A 19,656-nucleotide genomic window follows, 5' to 3' on the forward strand; every position below is an offset into this window, starting at 1 on the left:
CTTCCCTCCTTCCTTCCTTCCTTTCTTCTTTCCTTCTTTCCTTCCTTACCTCCTTCCTTCCTTCCTTCCCCCTTTCCTTCCTTCCTTCCCTCCTACCTTCCCTCCTTCCCCCTTCCTTCCCCCCTTCCTTCCTTCTTTCCTTTCCCCTTCCTTCCTTCCTACCTTCCTTCCCCCTTCCTTCCTTCTTTCCTTCCTCCCCCCCTTCCTTCCTTCCTTCCTACCTTCCCTCCTTCCCTCCTTACTTCCTTCCTTCCTTCCCTCCTTCCTTCCTTCCTTCCTTCTCTCTCTCTCTCCTTTCCTTCTTTGCACGTTTTTGGAAGAGAAAATTGTGGTGATGGACAGTGACCAGAAGGGAACTCCAGCCTTTGGAAAACCTTGTTAGTGATGTGGTAACAAGAAAATTTGTCAAACTCTATGGAGGCCAGCTGAAGCCAAAGTTATGGATTGATTCCTTTTATTTTCTCTAGAATAAAAATACTTAGAAGGCAGAGAGCAGATCCCTTCTATATGAGATACAATATTAGTAGATTGTGGGAGGTTGATAAAGTTAGCTGAAGTTTAATAGCATTTGTTAGTAGCCTCCCAAGCTCCCATATACTAATCTGACCTTCCCAATTTCGATCTGAGAATTCATATCATCCCAGGGAAGCTAGTCTAAACGAATCCATGTATCCATACTCCTTTCTACGGGGATCATTGGGGTGAACGTGCAACTTAATCTAGTCCAACAGCTTCTAAGGACTTCTGTTGGGAATGCTGGGACAAAGATGCTCTCTCCTCTGGATATGAACAAGGATTCACATGTTATATAACAGAAGCTGCTTGCAGCCATCCCGCGACAGAAAGTATCACAGGATAAAGCCAATTTCATGGGAGGCAAAGCAGACAGAAAGAAATCAGGTCCATTTTGGCTTCCTTGAGCCACTGGATTGAACTGTACTTGAAACCAAACCTACAGCTAGATTTTTCGGTTATGTTGAGCCAATAAATCCCTTTTACTGTTTAAGCTGAGTTGAGTTGAATTTTCCTGTATACACAACCCAAATATTTTTAATTTAGAAAATCCACATCTTTGACTAAAGGAAACAATGTGGGGCAGGATGGTACACACACACACACACACACACACACACACACACACAGAAAGAGAGAGAGAAAGAGAGAGAGAGAGCACTTGGTCTCTGCACAATGCATTAGAATTCTTTGGGGAATACACACTGTGTAAGACACACCCTTAACTTGGTAGTCTAACTGTAAAATAAAATCAATGCACATGTTCAGTATTAGAAACTAATATGCAAATGGCATGCAGTGGTACAAAATGTAGTGCTCCCAGAGAGGGGGGAAGGTCAATGAAAGAGGATGAGAGGCTTCACGGAGGAGGTGAGATTTAGGCAAGCACATGTGGGAGACAGCTGGATGAAGAAGAGAAAAATAAGGTGAGGAACGTGAGCCAAGAGACCCTGAGCTCTAAGGCACCTTTAAAGGATTGTGACCCCCAAAGCCCCAAGCTCCATCAGCTTGCTTTGTATACTATCCAGCATGGTTTCTGGTGATGCGATAATAATAAGCTGAAACTGACCCTTTACTAAGAAAACCAATAGAAGCTCTCTCTGGGCGCACACCACCACTTTCCCATGTGCAAAAGTCTAGGTGAAATTCAGCTGTCTAGGCTCTTCCCTTTCAGTTCCCTGCATAATTTCTGCCTCTGAGTTACAGGAAATTTCTTTCTGAAAAGCCATTTGGAGACAGATTGTAATATAATGCTCTCGAGCATTCCACTGTAACGATCGATAAAGGCAGCACTCCCTGCAGAAATAATCAAACACAGGATGGGATCTAATATGCACAGAGCTGATGTTTTAACTAGACTCAAGAAACTCACTGACTCTTCGCTCGAAGCTGTGGCCCGGTTCATCTTCCTGCCTTTGTCTTATATTTTTATATACTTTTAAGGTCAAGCTTTTTGAAGTAGCTTATAGTTATTTTATTCTATTTTAGTTGTTCAAGGCTGCAACCAAGGTCAAATCTACATAAAAATAAGCATGCCAGCAACCAGCAAAGAGTCTGTTATTCTAGGAAGAAATAACACGGCATCGTGACCCTGGGTCCCCCATGCGCCCTCCTCACACTCTCCCTTTGACTCTTTAAGGAAGAGGCTGAATGCTCGTGGCTAGTATGTGCCAAGTAAACCAGAAGTGCTTTCTTGGAGAAGATAAGCTTTTCTAGTAAAAAGACATCCTGTCCATACTGAATCACCATGGAGTGGAGGATGGGAGATCGTGGCGGGACATCATTTTCATTCTATTAACTGGGTTAGGAACAAGATGAAAAACAGTGTCTCTCGTTCTTTGTCTTCTCACCATGACTGTGTTTGCCTTCCCTTTCTGGAACTGTTCTCTGTGGATATGTCCCACAGTCCTCAGATCAACATTCTGAGCTTGTGCTTAAAAACCACCTTTGGAGGATGCTTAATGCATCTTAAATAATAATGAGTCATAAGCAACAACAACACCCTCTGCATAAGATTTAAAGAAAATCATTCTCACTACGATGGTTGTTTTTAAATCTTTAGAAAATGTGAAGGAATTTATATTATAGTAACTAAAGAAATAGGATCCTTCAAATATTCCTGAGCTCAAGGCAGCATTCAGAGCTTTGACAAAGGGATTTTGGTGTTATCTTTAAGTGAAAACTGGCATCACTACAATTTATTAAATGGATGTTACTCTTCCCACCATCCCACCCATGGTGGCCCCCGCCCCCTACATATTCATATAATTATAGAATTAGAAGAGGACAGTGACATCAGAGCCCTGTATGACTGAACTGGGGTCGGAGATGTTCAAGAACGTAATGATAGTGCAAGCATTTATTCTCGCGGGAGTAGGTTTATCAAGAAAGTGTCATGTGCCCCAGGCGGTTGAGAGGCCAGTACCTCTTCAAAAGTACTAAAGACATTAAAGACCCATTACTACTGCTCAGCAAGGAATGAGCTATTGACACTCAGCACAACATTGATGAAGATCAGAGTAATTATGCTCAATGAAAGTAGCCAGATTCCATTTATACAAATTCTCAGAAAATGTAAACTACTCCACAGCGATAGAAAGTAGATCAGTGGTTGTCTGGGGTAGGGAGGAAATGCAAGTAGGGGCACAAGAAAACTTTTCAAGTTGGATCATACAATCATTATATTAATTGTCAACTAAAAAATTGGCACTTGCCATCTACCTCTACAAGGATTAAATCACGAGCTGCTACAGCCGCTGCCCTTCAACACCCCCTGAAAGGAGTTCAGGGTGGAGATCAGGAATGAGGCACTCTGTGCTCTGGGAAAAACTGGCAGAACAGGTCTTCGGATACTTAGATATTTTCAGAAGCAGATTTGATGAGCCCAATTCTTGCATCTCCTCTTATCTAGAAAAGCACTAAAATCATGAATGATGACGTCTGCTCCTCGTGACCAGCAGCAAGTCTCTGCCATACAGTGTGCTTGACTGCACATCCCCCTTCACCAAAATCATATACAGCACTGACCTTCCCCCTACCTCTTTGGAGCGGCTCCTCAGGGCTCTCTGAAATGCTGTCTCCCAGGCTATAGATGTCTGTCTATAGAAATGCTATAGAAATGCTGTCTCCTCATTTTGCCCCAAATAAAACTTAACTCACGACTCTCACGTTGTGCTTTTTTGTTTTTCAGTCAACAAATTGTGGTGATGTTTTTACAGGTGTATTCATACCTCAAAATGTATCAAATTATACACTTTAAATGGGTGCACTTTATTGTTTGGTACCTCAATAAAGCTGTTTTTGAAATGCAGTGATGGAACAAATAGACAACAGGGGATGAGGGAATGATGAGAGAAAAAAAAGTGAGGGACTATTTCTCCTAGTGCAGCCCAGACACTTTTATTGGGGTGCAGTTCCTTCCAGTTTCAACCTAGTGTCTCAAAAATGAATTCTTGTCCTGATACTTTATGCCTCTAGAAAAGAACCTTACCTAAACCACAGCAAATGGATTACAAGATAACCACTTGTAACTAATACATTTATTTCAACATCTAAAGAAATCCTCTCTTACTTTTTGGATATATCTTATCACCTACACACCGTATATACATTAATAATATCTTTCTTCTGGATACTTAATACTCCTTTTTTATATATATATAAATTTATTTATATATGGCTGTGTTGGGTCTTCGTTGCTGTGCATGAACTTTCTCTAGTTGCGGTGAGTGGGGGTTACTCTTCGTTGGTGAGCGGGGGCTACTCTTCGTTGCTGTGCGTGGGCTTCTCATTGTCGTGGCTTCTCTTGTTGCGAAGCACGGGGTCTAGGCGCACGGGCTTCAGTAGTTGTGGCACGCGGGCTCGGCAGTTGTGGCTTGCGGGCTCTAGAGCGCAGGCTCAGTAGTTATGGCTCAGGGGCTTAGTTGCTCCGCGGCATGTGGGATCTTCCCGGACCAGGGCTCGAACCCGTGTCCCCTGCATTGGCAGGTGGATTCTTAACCACTGCGCCACCAGAAATACTTAATACTCCTTATTGGTTGCCGTAAGAGTTTTGATGGGAAAGGTTTTACAACGCTCAGTCCTTAAATAATACATGTAATTGTGGGAAAATAGATGGGCACTGGATGATTGACTCGGCTCCTCCAAAAAAAAAAAATCTGTGGCGGGGAAGAAAAAGATAAACACAGATGGAAGATATGTAATAAGCAAATGCAATGAGAGGCCCTTGATGGGATGACTGTTGAATCAAATCAATTGTAAATAGACTTCTTTGTAACAACTGGGAGCTTTTAGGTATAGTGAGTGGGAAATGATATTAAAGAGCTTCATGAGCGGGAAAATGGCATGGCTGCACATGAAAATATCTACAGTGCTTAGAGCTGCGTACAGAAGTACCAGGGGGAGATATGACTGAGGCCTGGGATTTGCCTTAAAATTCTTTAGCTGAGAAAAGTGGGGAAGGCATGGAGCAACTGTGGCAAAACTCTTAATAACTGTTGAATCTGGGTGATGGCATTGGGGGATTCAGTAAACTATTCTTTTTACTTTTGTATATACTTGAATGTTTCAAAATGAAACATTTTTCAAGAATTTGTTAAAGGACTTGTTACACTTAGAAAGAGGAGAGGGGCATGAATTCAAGAGGTGACCAAAGAAGAAAGGAAAGAATTGACCTGCGAATGAGCACAGGGATTGAGAGAGTGGGAGCTGCGGTGGGTGGGCTGTTGGGTGGTGGGTACGGAACTGCCTCAAGTCTATTTCTAGACTAGAAATACAGCCTGCCTGAGTGACATTGGAAAAACTGGAGAAACTGCTTGACCTCCCAGGTGTATGTGACGAGTAATGGCCTTGTCTGCAGCCCCAGTGGATGCATTGAGTTATTCAAGGGCCTCATATTCTCCCAACTGCCCTTCTGAGCTATGATGGCTCTGTCCTCTCCAAACTGCTCCTGGATCAGATGACAGGAGGCCAGCCCGCACGTTCTGCTCCTGTCCCCAGTGACGTTGATTTTCCAGGAGCCATGTAATCTCAGAAACACTACCATTTTCTCTGATGCATTTGAAGTTGGAAATCCATCTCTCTGTCTTGGGGCTCTTTATCCCTTGTGGTTCCCCTCCCAGTGGCACCACAGACAAGGACCAGGCGACAAGAAAAAGTGAGATGACCCCAAACAAGCTCTCCCTCTACGTTTACAGGGCAAACCATGACTTCTCAAGGCCCACAAATTATAGGGAGAGAAAGGGTGGAAAAATCCAAGAAAAAAACACCCAACCATACCACCCATAAAAACATGCCAGATGGGAGGGGAAGATGACTATAATTCTACTGGGTTTCAAATGTATTTATTTAGTTCAGTCATTTATGAAACAAAACCCAGAAATTCCAGGCATCTCTCCTAAACAAAAGAACCACTAATGTTTGTTTCTGGTCAGCATGTAAAACTTGGTTAGAACCCAAATGTTAGACATAGGTTCCTAAGGAAGGTCCCTTACAGCCAGGCCTCAGATATGGAGGGCCTGCCATGCACATTCTTATCTAGCTGTCAGAGTTCAACACAGAGTTACCAACAACTGGAAAAACATTCAAGAGATGCTCTTCCTACCTATGTCAAGGGGAAACTTCCTCCCGAACAGTCACCAAAAAAGAAGTAAAGGTAATTATTCAAACCACAGCACTGCTAAATTTTCTCACTGCCCCGAGCCCCCCAAAGAAATCTTCATTCAGACTATGTAGATTCTACAATGTTATCAGTCATCAACAGATTTCAACCTTCCTTGAAAGTGCTTCCAATTGTTTCAGTGGCTAAAACAACCTAAATCAACACTGGATATAGCAAAGAAAACAAACCACTTATAAACATTCTCATACCTGCCAAAACTGGAAAGCTATAAATAGGGCAAACACTGTTCAAAAATATTTCTCAGGGAGAAAACAGGCGGAAAAGAGTGAATAATTTTCAAAGAAGGATTTTTTTTTAGTTAGTTCATTTTGCAACTTGGAATTTCTGTGGCCATAAGGAAGGGAGGAAAACATAACTCAGCCATGGTAATATGTTTCCTACACCCATAGGATGTTAAAATGCTGTCAGCTTGATGGAAGCAATCACATTGCATACGATATTGATAGAGTGTTTCAGTCAGTGTGTCATTTCTCCTATAGCTTCTGACAGAAAGCAATTTTTTTTAATACCATTATTAGCCCTTTTGTACTTTTAAGAAAATAAGCTGTTTTCTTCCCAGAGAAACCTTAGTTTGTCAAGGTCATTTAACTACTAAACCAGAACCAAGGTTCAAACAATACTGAACTGACCAACTCTCTCATTAATCATGCAATCTGCTGTATTTGTTTTGCAAGCATTTAACTCTATTGTTAAGCGGTCACTATTGTAGTTCTAAGGACCAGAGATCTTTGGAGTTGAATTATTTTGAGTTGGAATCTTGCTTCTGCCATTACTAGCTGTGTAAGCCAGGGTAAGTTCTTAAACTCAACCTGCTTTGGTGATTCCAGAAGTGTCCCATGTGGTTTGCTTCTTAGAACCTTGTGATTAGTTGATCTGGCTACTGATTCAATGATTGAAAATACGTCTATTTAGGGGAAAAGTCTGAGGGGATAAAATTATGTCTTTCGTGTGCAGAATACTACCACACCACTAATTTTCTCTTCTGTAAATTGAAAATTAAATGAAATAGCGTATGTAAAGTGCTCAACATAATGTGTGGCAATACAAGTATTCAGTAAATGATGTAGTTATTGTTAATAAATACCTTCTGATTAGAATTACAGATCCATCATTTCCTAGATTAAAAGGACTTCATTTATATGTACATATATGAACATAAAATGACAATAAATGTGATATACATGTAAATGACACCATTTTTCCAAGGGACGGTTTGATCCAAAAATGCTGGTGAAGCCAGGAACTTCATCTTCCTCCTCTACAGCCCAGCCTTGGCAACCCTGCTTCAAAATAGATGCTTTGTTCATTCTTTCACTAGTTTCCTCCCTTCTGTTTGGAATCTGAAATATTCTTTTTTTGGTTTCTGACCCTATGAAGGAGAAGAGCTACCAGACCAAGAGTATTCAGAGCCTGGGATTAAATCCTGAGGTGGCCCTGCCTTTATATGTGAAACTGCAACCTTGCTGCAGACCCTGAAGGACTTGTCACTCTAGGAAATGTTTCTCAAGGTCAAAAAGAAAATCAACAGGACTAAAGACTGACTATGGACCCCAGCATGTTGAGCTGTTTCATTCCTTTTGAGGGGCATTTTTAGAAACATGCCATTGCTTAATTTATGTAAGAAATACATACTGTGTGTGGTCCCCCAATATGCATATGTGCTACCCATGTGTAGGTATTAATATTGTTTTTCGTTCTTTCTTATCTTAAGGTCTATATGTCCTAGAAAAGCATGGTGGGAAGGCTTTGTTTCTACTAAGCGAGCTGCTCTTCCAGAAGAGATGTGTTATCTGGGTCCCCTGAGAAGCAGATGCCAAGATGGGATTAAACATGCTAGGATTTAATAGGGGAAATTTCTGTGACAGACCACATGTAGGCAGCTCATGTGGCTGGGAGTGTCCACGTGAGACCGATTCCAAACAGAGAGGAGGAAAGAAGTGTGGGCGGATGCATCCTAGATGGCCCTGCCGGCTACAGGAGTTTATCCGGGTCGCCAGGGAGTCCAGGAGTGAAAGTCAGCTGTCAGAGGAGTCCTGAGTCACCCAGGAACAGGCCTGCCTTGGAACCACTGCTGTGTACAGTCACGGGCTAGGCCCAGCCTGAAGACAGTGTGACCTTGGTGCAAACAGGAGCTGGATCTCAGATCACAGCAGCTGGAGTCAGTTCTGCTCCCTGCAGCTGGAGGTTTCTGAGACACATTCTCATGGCTGCCCCAGGAGAAACAAGCACCAACTGCTGCAGGATCTCTTACAGAGAACTCAGGCGGCTGGAGAAGGGAGAGAGGCTGCCTGCGGAAAATAGGGGCTGACCCCTTCCCACCCCAGGACACACACACACACAGTGAACACATATACAGTGCGGGAGACCTACATATTCTTAAAGGCACAAATACGCCTCTTTCTGCAAAATAGTATGCATCAGAGAAAGTCCCCGCAGCTCTGTGGGCTTGGGGTGCTGGCAAGGGGACCACTGTCATGTTGACCATGGTTACTTACAGCCAGCTCCGAAGCAGAGGGGACAATGTGTCTTCCTTCTGGACAGGAAACATGTCTTAGAGGGGCAGTTAGCTGAAGAGATGAGAAGGAGAAAGAAGAAAGAAGAAAAGGAGAGAAGAGCAGAGAGAGAGGGTGACAGAAAGCCAAGAGCTTCTGATTCACATTCAGGCCTCCGTTCTGTGCTTTGCGTGTAACAGAGAAAAGGCCAGGAGAGCCCAATGAGCTCAGTCAAATTCCCCCAGAGGGAGGGGACATTGGCAGCTGGGGGCAGGAAACCTTCTGCAGTGGGTCAAGTCAGTCAATGAAATGCCTCTGGCGAGGTCGGTGGGGTCTCAGCAGAGCAGTGTCAGTGATGATCTGTAAGCACTGGAACCCACCCTCCATGGGAGGCACAGAGCCGAGCGGAGGACAGGCCTTCCACGGGGTAGAAACTGGATAAACTGAGAAGCCAGGCCGAGCTGGAGGGGAAGAGCCCAGGGTGGGAGCAACCATACCCAGGCACTGCCCTGCTAGTCGATGTTTGAGGAGAGCCTTGCAATTCACTCAACAAACAGTATGGACGACCTGCCAATCTTTATGCCCGGTACAGGGGATGCAATTCATTGTGAGAAAAAATAGAGGTCGTCCTTGCCCACATGGGGCTACGTTTTATTTGGGGAGATAGTATTAATAAAATAACCTGCAAATAAGTGTCAGATTGTGACTATGGTAAGTGCTCTGAAGGGGGATACGCACTGGTGCCATGAAAAGATATTTATCTGGTTTATTCCAGAAAGTCAGAAAAGGTCCCTTGAGGAAGTGACTGTCAGCTGAGATCTGAAGTGTCAGACAGCCTTAAACTTGCACACAGGAGAGGGCAGAGTGCTGCAAGCAGAGAAAGCACATACGCCCCAGCCCTGCGGTGGGAGCAGAAATGGTGCGTGGGATACTGGAATAGAGACAGAGGCCGGGGGAGCCTCCAGACAAGATGCTGGAGGTGCGGCAGGGGCAAGATTACGGTCTAGTGGGCCATGTTAGTGTCTTCATTTTTGTCCCAGGAGCAGGCGGAGGCTATGGAAAGGCTTTAAAGTGGAGAAGGGATATGATGAGATTGGCATTCTGAGGAAAAAAAAAATCATTCTAGCTGCAGTGTGGAGCTGACTTGGAGAAGGTGAGAGAGAATGCAGGCAGAATAGTTAGTGCAAGAGAGGCTGGTGGACTTGAGCAGGATGGAAGTGAAGGGGATTCAAGGGATGATTAGGGGACCAAATCGAAATGAGTTGGCAATGACTTAGACATGGGCTGAGAGAGCCGGAGTCCTGCTGAGGTTTCTGGCTTGTGGGGATGCCTTCACTGAGAGGGGGAACACAGCAGAAGGACCAGGCTTGGGATGGAGATGGGAAATGTTCCTCTGAGACACCCAGGAAGAAATATCAAGTAGGCAATTGCATTCATGGCTCTAGTTTCTGACAGTCAGGGTGGGAAGGTAGCTTCTGTTGCATTCTGTTGCACTCTCCTTAGGATGGATGTATGGGGGAGAAGGGATACACTGGCAAAGAGAGTCAGTGGGCCTGGGCATGTGGGTGTTTGCACCTCCGTGCCTCTCTCTCCAGGGCAATTGGAAACGCTGTCTATCCTGGGTGCTTGAGTTAGGCTGCTCAAGAATTTCTGACACTGGGTAAACAGCGCTTGAAAGAACCCGGTTAGCAAAGGATCAGAGGAGACCTAGGAGGGGGCTCTTGAGTCCTTGACAGAGGGAAGTTCTGGGGCCTCGTATTTGTCCTTCATACCCCTAATGTGAGCCACTCATAGTCTAACAGCACTGCTGACCTTTGCTGTGATTTGGTTTCCTGGGAACCCAGAAAAGCACAGCATGTTCCTGTACGTGGACACAGTGTTATCTTTGGCTTGGCCTGAGGCTACCCCAGGTGCAGAACAGTGCAGGTGGTGCTGCTACCACTTGGAGGACAGAAGCGGGGACATAGCCTGGTCCTCCTGCTTCCCTCCCCCAGAGTGTGGGGTACAGATGCTCCATGAGGAGAAACAGAGAACTGGTTTCCCCATGAAGTTGTACAAATGAGTACCAACAGGTCCAAAAGGGTTCCAGGAAGTTGGGTACGGGCACCAATGCATTGCTTGAGAGCCCGGGGGGCAACTGGACCCCCTCCTCCCATGGAACACCCCTGGGTGCTACTATCAGCCATGGAATAATGGGTGGCTGAACCCTGGGTCTGTCTGATTGATCTGTTTTTATATTTCCTTAGATGTTGAAACTCTTTCCACCCGGGCACGGGGACAGACTTAATCCCCTGAATTTGGGAGAAGGAATGAAGGATGGTGTCTCAGTTCCTGCTTCTCCTCTTTTAGGGTCTATTTGCATGAAACATGTATTTTCATGTGTTAGAGAGTTTAGCAGTAAAGACCCTGCCCCTGTGGGCAAGACTTGCAGTTTTCCCTCCTCGCCTCTGATGGGGTGGGTAAGTTGTATTCTGCAGCATCCTCCTAGGAAACCCGTCTGGCCTTCCTATTAATCTCTGCTTTCTAATATCAGCTTTAGCAATACTAAATGTGACTTTAAAAACATCTCCATCTGCCCACTTTTCATGTCTATGTTGAGCAGAAAACAGGACTGTCACTGTTGGGCCTTTTAAAACTCCAACATATACAGAAGAGTATGGAGAACATCAACCCTAGGCGAGCTTTCTACGGCTTAAAAGTGAAGCATCCTTCCAGGTGAGAGAATTTACCCCATTGAGAGAATTGAGCTTAACCTGCCAACTGCTATATCGAATATGATCTGGTACAAGTATAGAATGGATACTTTTTTCCATCAATAAGTGTGAAGTGGTCATACAGCGATTATAATGCAGGGAAAACTGAAGCAAACTCTTTTTGTGTCTTTCCCGCACTCACAGACTGGCCAGGGAGAATATGTTTCCATTTGCTCCTTCAGGTCCATTTCCACCCTTCTCCACTCTGCCATGCGCCCCAGGAGGCTGGCCGGGAAGAACAGCATCAATGGTTCAGCCAATAAAAGGCACCGGAAGGAGGAGAGAGGTTGACAGAGAGGTCAGGGTATTTTTGACCTTAGTCTCTGCTGTTGTGGTCCTGTTCTTCTCCTGAGGGTCAAACTCCTATCAGACGGCTCCTCTCCCACATTACAGCTCTGACTAAATTCCAATAACTCCACCTTTTCTTTGGCCCCTTCAAGCTTCAGGGCAGTAATGGCCACTCCCCATCATCAGCCCCCTTGGTGCTTCACCATCCCTTCTGACTCCATACCCCTGGCCATGCCTCTACAAATAGCACCCCCCCTTTTTTTTTGTTTTTTGCGGTACGCGGGCCTCTCACCGCTGTTGCCTCTCCCGTTGCGGAGCACAGCCTCCGGACGCGCAGGCTCAGTGGCCATGGCTCACGGGCCCAGCCGCTCCATGGCATGTGGGATCTTCCCGAACCCGGGCACAAACCCGCACCCCCTGCATCGGCAGGCGGACCCCCAACCACTGTGCCACCGGGGAAGCCCTAGGCCCCTTTTTAATACTCTTAGATTACCACCTTGAATACACTGTTTTCTGTTGAGGCCCGAGCACTACACTACGTTACCAAGAGTGGATCAAAAGACATCTGAATTTCAGTCCAGATTCTTTGCCGTGTTCACACATTCGCTGCCGTGTATGCAACCAGTTACCAACTAGGGAGATGTCTCTTTGGGACACTCTGCCGCTCGCATGCCTATCTCCCTGCACAGACACAGTTCCCAAGCTGTCTCCAGTCAGGCTACCAGCAGGGAGAGCACTTAATCATTGTGGGTATCTGCATTAGAAACACCTGAAGCTCCATGTGACTTAGAACCTTTGCCACTCTAGAAAGCCTCAAATCTGCCCCACCCCATTAAATTTAGAGATGGAGAAAAGTTATTAATGTGATTATAAACTTCACAATGCCTTATTTGATTATAAACTCTTTTACTCTTTGCTGTGTCCAAAACTAAATAAATTATTGGGATCAGATATGGTATTCATTAGTCTTAATCCATGGGACATCCAATTTGCTTTCATAGCATCTGGTGAATACCCTAGAGTTAGGCAGGCGCAAAAACTTAAGGATGATTTTCTTTATTGGACATTTTCCTGCTGGTCCCCAAAGTAGAGGAGTTTGGCTTTACTGATTCTGGATAACAGAGAATAATGCACTTAACTAACATTTATCCAGCATATATTGCGAGGTAGATGCTATACTAGGCATTTTACATGTAAAAGCTCCCAATATCCACAACAATGGTGCAAAAAGTTATTATCACTTCATTTTACAAATGAGGAAACTGAAGCCCAGAGAGGGGAACTGATTTTCCTAACGAGAAAGAGCTAGTATTGATCAGGATTTGGACATGGGTTAAAAACTTCTAAAAGACTTATTTCATCTGCCATTTTGGTCCCTTGTTTCTGGGCAGACATACGGTTTGAACTTTGTCATTAACGAGCTTTGTGATGTTGGACAATTCTCTTTACCTCTCTGGGCTTCAGTTTCCTTATCTGTGAAATGAAGAGGCAGAGCTAAAGAAATTTAAGCTCCAAAATTACTGGATACTAATGTGTATGTAAACGTATTACCCCATAATGGGTTGTTTCAGTCAGGATTCAGAAGTCACTCTAGCTATTTAAACAGAAAGAAATTCAATACAGAAAGTTAGGTGCTTACAAAGGCAATTGGAAGGAAGAGAGGAGCAGGAACTGGGGTGATCTGCCAGGAATGATGCCCAGAACAATCCTGCTGAGATGCGGGACCCCTGGGCTAGAGGCAGGTGATAAAGCAAAATGATTATGGGCTTGACATCAAATAGCCCTTGGTAACACCTCCAGCTTTCCCACTTATGAGTGTGGCAATGTAGATAGCCTTTCTGAGCCCTATAAAATCAGATGACAAATGTGAAAATATCTAGCACATAGTAGGTAGTCAATTAAGTTGTGCCCTTGTGCCCTCTTCCCTCCTCCTGAGGTAGAAATATGCTTATCTGGAAATAGAAGGAAACATGTGCAAGCTGGAACAATGAGAAATAATGATAAAGAGGTAAGATGGGGCCAGAGAATAGGTTTTCCTAAAAAAAAGGTAGGTAAACAAGCTTGAATTATATAGGCAATAGGGGCTGATGGCAGTTTTTAGATAGAAAAATGATATGAGAAATTTGGTGCTTTGGCAAGATAAATATGACAACCATATTCAAGAAGTTGTTCTCTCAATGGTTAATAAGAGATGCATTCCTTTGTCAGTCTCTTTAAAAGAATGTTCCTTCTAATTTCATGGAAAATGCCCCTTGGGAAGCCACAGCGTAGACTATAATCCTTGTTTAGTAGGAAATATTTAATTGAAACAATGCCTCTCTTAGTTAAGCATAGAAGAATATTGTATCCTTCCAATAGGTGTGGTTCTGTGGGCCTGGGACATAGGCTCCCTGAGTCCTAGACAGAGGGCTGAGAAATAGAGTGGTCATGGTAAGAAGACCTAACTCCAGTAAGATAGTGTCCCTCTAAAGGTACACAACAGGGAAGCCACGGAACAAGAAGTTACATCAACCAGGAAAGCTAAAGTATACCCCATCCCACAACTATGTGGGAATCACACAGATAAGAAAACAGCAGAGATCCTCCAATCGGCCCAGGCATGAGTTTTCAACCTCTTAGTAACATGGGATCTGTAAAATCACTTAGGATCTCAAATGATTACAACTTGAGTGACCTTAGACATAGAAAAAAGTTTGTAGTTCCTTCCAATGTCAAGAAATTTTACAAATAAAATCTACCTTGGAGTGTATCTAGTAGTTGCTTAAATACACATCTGGTAGGTGCTTAATAAATTTGGAGTGAACAAATTATCTACCAAAACTCTCTCATGATTTTTTTTAGCTCTATTGAGATATAATTGCCATACAACATTGTATTAGTCCAAGGTGTGCTAAACATAATGATTTGATACATGTATGCATTGCTAAATGATCACCACAATAGGTTTAGTTAACATTAGTCACCTCACATAGTTGCAATTTTTTTTTCTTGTGATTAGAACTTTAAAGGTCTACTTTCTTAGCAACTTTCAAATGTGTGATAGGGTATTGTTAACTCTAGTAACTGTGCTGTGCATTACTTCCCCAGGACTTATTTATCTTATAACTGGAAGTTTGTACCTTTTGACCACTTTTACCACCCCGCTCCCTGCCCCATTCCCTGCCTCTGGCAACCACCAATCTGTTCTCTATTTCTGTGAGTTTGGTTTTTATAGATTTCACATGTAAATGAAGTCATACAGTATTTGTCTTTCTCTGCCTGACCTACTTCATTAGCATAATGCCCTCAAGGTCCATCCATGTTATTGTAAATGGCAGGATTTCCTCCCTTTTTATGGCTGAATAACATGTATACTGCATTTTCCTTATCCATTCATCCGTTGATGGACGCTTAGGTTGTTTCCATGTCTTGGCTATTACAAATAATGCTGCAACAAACATGGGGATGCGTATATCTTTTCAAGATAGTGATTTCATCTCCTTGGGATATATACCCAGAAGTGGAATTGCTGGATCCTATGGAAGTTCTATTTTTAATGTTTTGAGGAATCTCCACTGTTTTCCATATCGGCTGCACCAATTGACATTCATACCAACAGTGCACAGGGGTTCGTTTTTCTCCACATCTTCACCAGCACTTGTTATCTCTTGTCTTTTTGGTAAGAGCCATTTAACAGGGGTAAGGTGATATCTCATTGTGTTGATTTGCATTTCCCTGGTGATTAGTGATGTTGAGCACCTTTTCATGTACCTGTTGGCCATCTGCATGTCTTCTTTGGGAAAATGTCTATTTATTTCCTCTGCCCATTTTTACTCAGATTAGTTTTTTTTTTTTTTGCTATTGAGTTGTGTATGTTCTTTATATATTTTGGATATGAAACCTCTATCAGACATGTGATTTGCAAATTTCCCCATTTCGTAGGTGCTTTTTCATTTTGTTGCTTCTTTTGTTATGCAGAGGCTCTTCAGTTTGGTATACCTCCGTTTGTTTATTCTTGCTTTTGTTGCTTTTGCTTTTGGTGTTAAATCCATAAAAACGTTGCCAAGACTGATGTCAAGGAGCTTACCACCTATGTTTTCTTCTGTGAGCTTTATGATCAGAAGTCTTACATTCAAATCTTAATCCAGTTTGAGGTTAATCTTTAATCCAGTTTGAGTTTAATCCAGATTTTTGTGTACAGTGTAAGACTGGGGTCCAGTTTCATTCTTTGAATACAGCTGTCCAGTTTTCCCAACACCATTTATTGATGAGACTATCATTTCCTCATTGTATATTCTTGGCTCCTTTGTTGTAAATTAATTGACCATATAGGCATGGGTTTGTTTCTGGGCTCTCTATTATATACCATTGATTTATGTGTCTGTTTTTATGCCAATACTATAATGTTTTGATTACTATATATTTGTGATATAGTTTGAAATCAGGAAGCATGATGCTTTCACCTTTGTTCTTCTTTCTCAAGATTGCTTTGGCTATTTAGGGTTTTTTGTGGTTCCTTACAAATTCTAGGATTTTTTTTTCTATTTTTGTGAAAAATGCCATTGAAATTTTTGATAGGGATTGCATTGAACCTGTAGGTCACTTTAGGTAGTAAAATATTTTAACAATGTCAATTCCTCCAGTCCATGAGCACATAGTATCTTTCTATTTATTTGTGTCATCTTCAAGTTCTTTCATCAGTTTCTCATAGTTTTTAGTGTACAGATCTTTCACCTCCTTGGTCAAATTTATTCGTAGGAGTTTTATTATTATTATTTTAGATTTATTTATTTATTTTGGGCTGTGTTGGGTCTTCATTTCTGTGCGAGGGCTTTCTCTAGTTGTGGCAAGCGGGGGCCACTCTTCATCGCGGTGCGCGGGCCTTTCACTATCGCGGCCTCTCTTGTTGCGGAGCACAGGCTCCAGGCGCGCAGCCTCAGTAGTTGTGGCTCACGGGCCTAGTTGCTCGGCGGCATGTGGGATCTTCCCAGACCAGGGCTTGAACCCGTGTCCCCTGCATTAGCAGGCAGATTCTCAACCACTGCACCACCAGGGAAGCCCAGTTTTATTATTTTTGCTGCAATTGTAAATGAGATTTTTTTTAAAATTTGTCTTTCTGATAGTTTGTATTAGTGTATAGAAATGCAACTGATTTTTGTATATTAATTTTGTATCCTGCAACTTTACTGAATTTGTTCATTAGTTCTCACAGTTTTTTGGTAGTCTTTAGGGTTTTCTATATATAATATCATGTAATCTGTAAATAGAGACAGTTTTACTGCTTCTTTTCCAATTCAGATGCCCTTTATTTCTTTTTCTTGCTTAATTGCTCTGGTTAGGACTTCCAGTACTATGTTGAATAAAAGTGGTGAGAGTATCTTTGTCTTATTACTTATCTTAGAGGAAATGCTTTCAACTTTTCACCATTGAGTGTGATATTAGCTGTGCACTTGTTACATATGGCCTTATTATGTTGAGGTATGTTCCTTCTTTGCCCATTTTGTTGAGAGTTGTTATCATGAATGGATGTTGAATTCTGTTGAATGCTTTCTCTGCACCTATTGAGATGATCATATGATTTTTATCCTTCATTTTGTTGATGTGATATATCACATTGATTGACTTGCAGGTGTTGAACCATGCTTGCATCCCTCAAAAAGTCCCATTGGATCATACTGTATAATCTTTGTAATGAATTGTTGAATTCAGTTTGCTAATATTTTGTTGAGAATTTTTGTATTATATTCATCAGGGATACTGGACTATAATCTTTTTTTTCTTGTAGTGTCCTTGTCTGGTTTTGGTGTCACAGTAATGCTGGCTCCATAAAATATGTTTGGGAGTATTCCCTTCTCTTCCATTTTTTTGGAATAGTTTGAGAAGGACCAGTATTAATTCCTCTTTAAATGTCTGGTAGAATTAACCAGTGAAGCCATGTGGTCCTGAACTTTTGTTTGTTGAGAGATTTTTGATTACTGATTCATTCTCCTTACTAGTAATTTGTCTGTTCAGATTTTCTATTTCTTCATGTTTGTAGATTATGTTTCCAGAAACTTATACTATGTTGTCCAATAGAAGAAGAAAGAGAACAAAAGGATTACAAAACAACCAGAAAATAATTAACAAAATGGCAATAGTAAGTCCATACATATCAATAATTACTTTAAGTGTAAAGGTACTAAATTCTCCAATCAAAAGACACAGAATGACCAAATGGATAAAAAAACAAGACTCAATTATATGCTGTCTACAAAAGAACCACTTCAGCTTTAAGGATACACACCGACTCAAAGTAAAGAAATGGAAAAAGACATTCCATGCAAATGAAACCAAAAGAAAGCTAAGGTAGCAATACTTTTTTAAAAATATTTTCTCATCCCTCACTCAGAGGTTGTAGATACACAGAGTGATTTATTTTATTTTATTTTATTTTTTTAAAGGGATTTTGCTTTTTTAAAAATTTTTATTTATTTATTTATGGCTGTGTTGGCTCTTCGTTTCTGTGCGAGGGCTCTCTCTAGTTGTGGTGAGCGGGGGCCACTCTTCATCACGGTGCGCGGGCCTCTCACTATTGCGGCCTCTCCTGTTGCGGAGCACAGGCTCCAGACACGCAGGCTCAGCAATTGTGGCTCACGGGGCAGGCTGCTCCGCGGCATGTGGGATCTTCCCAGACCAGGGCTCGAACCCGTGTCCCCTGCATTGGCAGGCAGATTCTCAACCACCCAGGTAGCTATACTTATATCAGACAAAATAGAAGCCCAGGTAGCTATACTTATATCAGACAAAATAGACTTTAAAACAAAGAGTTTAATAAGACAAAGAAGGTCATTATATAATGCTAAAGGGATCAATCCAACAAGAGGCTATAATATTTATATATATTTTTGCACCCAACATAGGAGCACCTAAATATATAAAGCAAATATTTGACACACCTGAAGGGAGAAATATACAGCAATACAATAATGTAAGAGAATTTAATACCCTACTTTCAACAATGGGTAGATTATCCAGACAGAAAATCAATAAAGAAACACTGGACTTAAGATACATGTTAGATCAGATGAGCTTAACAGACATTATAGAACATCCCATTCAAAAGCAACAGAATACACATTTTTCTCAAGTACACACAGAACATTCTCCAGGATAAATTATATGTTTAGCCAAAATCGAAGTCTTTAACTTAACTTTACATCTCAAGGAACTAGAAAAAGAAGAACAACTAAGAACAAACAAAGCCCAAAGTTAGTAGAAAGAAGGAAATAACAAAGACCACAGCAGAAATAAATAAATAGACTAAAAATACAATAGAAAAGATCAATGAAACTAAGAGTTGGTGTTTTGAAAAGATAAACAAGATAGATAAGCCTTTAGCTAGACTCACCAAGAAAAAAAGAGAGAAGACTCAAGTAAATAAAATTGGAAATGAAAGAGGAGACTACAGCTCATACTACAGAAATACAAAGGATTATAAGAGACTACTATGACCAATTATATGCCAATAAAAGTCTTCATTTTTAAAATGAAGTAGCCAAAAACTGAAGTGTTAAGTAACTGGACCAAGGTCACCAACAAGATAGAGCCAGGTCTAAAACTCAAGTCTCCTGACTTTCAATTGAACGTTTTATCTTACTCCATGTTGCCTTTGGCTCTTGTGTCTGAGGGAATTGGGTGTACATACATCATGGTATTGCCTATGAGCAATGTTTAGGATCAAAAACAGATAATTATAGCCATCTTCCTGGGCCTCTATTAGGTTCTTGTGACCCACAGGTCTCCATGGTGACATCCAGGAGTGGAAGCACCATTTCTACAATGCACTCAAGAGAGTCATACCAAGAACATGGCTTGTAGAGCCAAGCTGAAGGACAAGTTATGGGGTAGGGGCTGGCTCAGTATGCATGGATTTCTTCTGAACCCTCAATTTTTACTGAAAGTACTAAACATC

Source organism: Monodon monoceros, unplaced genomic scaffold, assembly GCF_005190385.1.
Source record: "Monodon monoceros isolate NGI ecotype Baffin Bay Population unplaced genomic scaffold, NGI_Narwhal_1 Super_Scaffold_12, whole genome shotgun sequence".
In the NCBI taxonomy this organism is placed as follows: Eukaryota; Metazoa; Chordata; class Mammalia; order Artiodactyla; family Monodontidae; genus Monodon; species Monodon monoceros.